Source organism: Diadema antillarum, unplaced genomic scaffold (assembly GCF_040938485.1).
Source record: "Diadema antillarum isolate AM-2024a unplaced genomic scaffold, OU_Dant_1.0 scf00000203, whole genome shotgun sequence".
Taxonomy (NCBI): Eukaryota; Metazoa; Echinodermata; class Echinoidea; order Diadematoida; family Diadematidae; genus Diadema; species Diadema antillarum.
In genome coordinates, this window is record NW_027271092.1 from 168,755 (window position 1) to 173,607 (window position 4,853).

The 4,853-nt window shown below is 35.8% G+C and overlaps 1 long non-coding RNA gene across 1 annotated transcript; it reads right to left on the reverse strand.

Moving 5' to 3' along the window:
• Positions 1-205: 205 nt before the first annotated feature.
• LOC139723949 (uncharacterized) lies at positions 206-4,591 on the reverse strand. The gene is made up of 5 exons (XR_011710402.1): positions 4,549-4,591; positions 2,620-2,763; positions 1,910-2,016; positions 1,344-1,492; positions 206-388 (listed from the first exon to the last, which is right to left on the reverse strand). It is a non-coding gene; the product is annotated as an uncharacterized lncRNA (long non-coding RNA).
• Positions 4,592-4,853: the final 262 nt, after the last annotated feature.

The window sequence follows — 4,853 nt, forward strand, 5'->3', positions numbered from 1 at the left end:
TCTCCATATCAGCCCCCATCTCAACCAAAAGTAGGCCATCCCTCATCCCTTTAATGCTGCCATCAAAATTGGAAGTAGATCTACATCAAATCATATTGTAAATGCTCTTTGCCAAGTAGTGTTGTGCACATTTTGATATCAGGTCTTGTTTTACTTCATCACTAAGGAAAAAAAAAAGATTAGAAAAGAAGCATTTAATCTGGATTAGTAGAAATGTCTAATATATACACATGTCTTTTATATATTCAACTTCTATAATAGTTCTGAAAGCACATTGTGATTATATTTGAGAAGTTTAGATGGATGCATTCCACATGTAAGTTCAGGTTCTGATGACATCCTTCATACGGAATCTGGATGCGGACCGGATAGCCTGGCAGGGTTGTTTCTGGAGAGAGACAGAGAGAGAGAGAGAGAGAGAGAGAGAGAAAGAATGGTGTATCTGTCTTTACTTGATGAGGAAAGTGACATGGGCATTTTAATCTTTGGTGAAGACACAGTGACATATAGGCTAATAAAGACATACGGTTACTTGATTTCCTCTATATGTAGTGTTTCCTTGAAACTGTAAAGTATATTATTTTATACAGTAGATCCTAATTGTAGCAATTTAACCGTGAGTACACGATGAAATATAAAATGTAGGAAACTTTCATGATCCAAATATCCAATTCTTTCCATTAAGCTTTTTATTCCATTCAGAAGAATTTCAAGGTAGTGCTTGCCTGATACTGCAACTGGATACATTCAACACTTTCGTGCATATAATGTCCCTGTGACCTTTCACATCAATACCCTCATAACTAATCAAAGTCAAATTGCTTAGAGGTTATGGTAACTTTGCCATCCGAAGGTAAATATAATGTCATGGTAGCAATGCTCTACAGTCAATAAAAATCAGGGTTTCCCTGTAATTTACAATCAGCAGCAAAATCACAACAATAACTAAAATGCTACTTGTACAAGGCTCAGCAGGTAATCATCTCTTCTGTATAAAACCAAAGTTGAAGATGATCTGCTGAGTAAATTTTAAGTTATTGCAAGATGAGAATAGGACAGATGTGCGTGTGAATGATGACTGCAACAACATAAAAACTCCTGCAACCATCTTTGACAGAGGCTAAAAAAAAAATAATAATCAGCGTTAATTCATGTAAATCTTCGTTGTTGGAGTGATTGACTACATGCATATGCAGTACTGCATTCATTTAGCAAAACATGCGTTAATTTTCTGCCCAATGAACGATCGACAGTCAAAAATTTGGTCAAGATGTCAAAGGCTTGACAAAATATTCCAACATATTTGGGGTTTACATTTTACATGTACATGTATTATTGCTTACCTCCCACATTTCCTTTCGAAATAGAGTGCAGGATGCACAGATTAGAGGTTGGTAGTCAGGACATCTCTCTCTTTCTTTTTTTTCTCTCTCTCTCTTGTCCGTAGTTGGCTGTGGTTTGCAGGGTCCATTTTGTCCACTTTGTGCTAATTCTGGTCGAAAATACAATTAACAAAAACTTAAATAAGTTATCATTTTTATGAGTGAAACAGGATAATCATACTGCAACATAAACAAACACATTCATCATGAATTAGAATTAATCATCACGATCTCATGAATCCCTTAGTATGAGATTTTTGATCTTCAGGTCACTGTCAACATTAATTTGTCTTACATGTAATACATTAATCATGTCATTGTTATTATCATCTTTGATGCTCTAAAGCCATATCTTACTGAAAATGAATTATGTAGGATGGAAGTCATCTTGACACCTGTAATTCCTGTACACAAATATTTGATTGTATCATGCTCTCATTTGTATGTGGATTAGGATATGATTTCCTTGCATAAATCGATTTGTATTCATGAGATGATATTCCTAATTTCAAATCGATGACACTTACTTCTGAGCTGGAAAGGGCATTCACATCGCAGTCAAGACATCTTTCTATCTCCCCCTCACTCTAGTGGATGTGATCTCAAACTCAGCATGTCCATTTGTTGGTGACACCTTGATAAAAATAAAGAACAATACATCACAGCATATCACCCTTACGTCATACTTAACGCAACATAATAACAATGGAAAGTTAATTGATCTGTGACTACAGACGTATTTTCATTTGTGCACACATTAAACACTTGTGCCAATTGACATGGTTGAGAAATATTTCATTACATATAATATCTTACTTGATTACATTTATGTTTGATTTTTATATGATCTCATCTTCAGTAGATAGAATACCGTTCTTTCATATGATCCTCTACAATAGAACATGCAATGAATTTACAAGAAAACAAGAATACACATCCAATCATAGATTTGCTCCCCTTATTATATAAATGGAGATACACGTGTATAAGATTATTCTCCTCTCTTTGTTTGCAAAGTATTTGTACACTGCATTGTAATGCAACTGTCAAAGCGAAAACATGCTTGTTACAATTTATTCAAATGGAATAGGAATATTTGATACTCAATGTATTTAGATTTGGCATTATTTTCAACTGGGCACTGAAGTGATACATTTGATAATCAAACACTTAGTAAGTTAGTATTTAAAAGATATTTCAAATTAGACCGCTATTTAAGACATTTACCGTTTCTTACCTTCTGGTTGTTCTGCAATTTGTTGCAGGTAGAAAGAGCTCAGTCTTTACAATTAGATTTTGGCAAGTCAGAATAGGCATATGTCTCTCTCTTTGGTGAAGTTTGAAGACAAGACTCAGTCTGTCCACTTGTTGGTACATCTAGCTGAAAACAGAAATCAACATGACTCAAATAATTTTTTTTTCATCTTTAAAGCAGAGCATTATAAGCTAATAGTGAACAAAAAATAAAATCAATTTGAAATCTAATTGTTTTGAAAAGGCATCTTGACATTGACATAATTTTCTTTGTTCCCCATGCAAATCAATTACATTGTATAACTAAAAATATATCTCTTTCATTAAGATGATATTTTTTTTTTTAGCTTTTTAAAAAGTTAAAAAAGAAGAAGATATTTAGGTTTCAGTGAGTCGGTATAAATGATCCATTAAAAATGTAATATTTACATTTTTTCAAATGAACCTTTATTCTTTGAGACATTAACATAAGAACTTGGTACTTATGAGTAAAGACATTTCTAAATAGTTTCTCTTTGACTAGATCTATTTGTAAACTAGAAGAGTACATGTAAATGATTCACAGATTAGGAGCGGTTGGCAGTCAGGACTGAACACTTTCTCTCTCTCTCTCTCTCTCTCTCTTTCAGGCATATTCGAATGGCAAGATCACTTGGTTGTAGACTCGCTTTTATATAAAACACCTAGGCCTAAATCCTAGACTCTTTTTCTGAACCCACAGGTCTACAAATACCAGAAAGAGTGGAATCAACCTTAGACCTCTGCTCTAGAGACTAATATTAGCCTAGATAATTCATGTTAGAGCTAATGTTAGGATCTTCTAATGTTAGATCTAACATGAACTTTTTGATCAAAGTTAGCCTACATATATAGTATAATTTATGCATAGATTTTAGAACCTCTACATGCCTAAACTTAGGTCTAGATAGGCCTAGTAAGCTGGGTCTTTACAACAAAACTGCCTAGATATGAGTAGTAGATTACTAGAAACCTCTAACGTTAGGTAGAATCAGTGGCCCAGATCTTGACTAAGGTTAGACCTAGATCCTAATTCCAGACGCCAGCTATTTATGCTTCAGACCCCGGCCCTAGATTTTATATTGTAGGTCTAGTATATTACTATTAGACTCTAAACGTTGGTAGATCTACATCTACATCTTCTGTATAGTCTACAGCCCCTTGCCCTGGACCTGGCTCTAGCCCTACAAATAGAAATACATCTAACCAGCGCAGTAACGTTAGTAGTAGTGGACCTGTACTGTCCACGTTATACATCTGCTAATGTGCTAACGTTAGGTGTTAAGTTCATTGTGATTATACTACTAGTGTCATAGGGCCCAGCCCGATTGAATTGTTTTGGCATAATAACAGGCGTAGCCGTACATTCTAGCACTAACACTAACATTCGTCGTTAGAGTAACACTACCCCTACTAGCTAGAATGTCTAACACTAACGTTAGTATTAACAGTTAGAGAGAGTGTATTACCGTTAGATAGATTAGACCTAACAGTAGACGAGGATTCAGTCCAACTGCATGTGATGAGGCCATAAATTACAAACCTAGATCGAACTAACAAGACACCTAAATCTAGACGTAGACCTAATGTTTGTTAGGCCTCTTTTCGCACCGTGTCAAGACGTGCTTTACGGAATAATCGCTGTTCCACTAACAAACACCGCCGGCACGGTCGGGTGGCGGCCCGGGGGTTGGTAGGCATGCCCGCGCCCACGGGATCGGTGCGAAATACAGTAATTAAAGACATCGGCCTAACGTAGTACTAGCGCTTGAACCTTGATATTAACCAAGTCTCAGATCAAAGTTGTATATCTAACTAATAGATCAAAACAGATTTTTAAGTTCCGTTATGCAGTGCAATAAGGAACTATGTATTTATTTACTAAGTTACTTACATTCGAAGGAAATAGTCCCTTTTCCAGTCACCACGTTTCCAACTCAACGACCGAAAACATGCAGCTCTCGCGCGAGAGATTTTACCTGTATGTAGCTAGATCGTAGGGGTAGTGCGTGGTAGACGTACGCACACGTATTAAGTATTCGCGCGCACACAAGCTGCGCGGGGCTACTGGAAAATGCTCGGAAAATGCATTTTCTGAGTTCCTGCAAGTTCAGAGTTTTGATTAAAAGTAAAGATTTCTTCAAGAAAACTAGAAATAATATTGACACATTCAATTAAAGAAGCACTTGTAGTTTTATA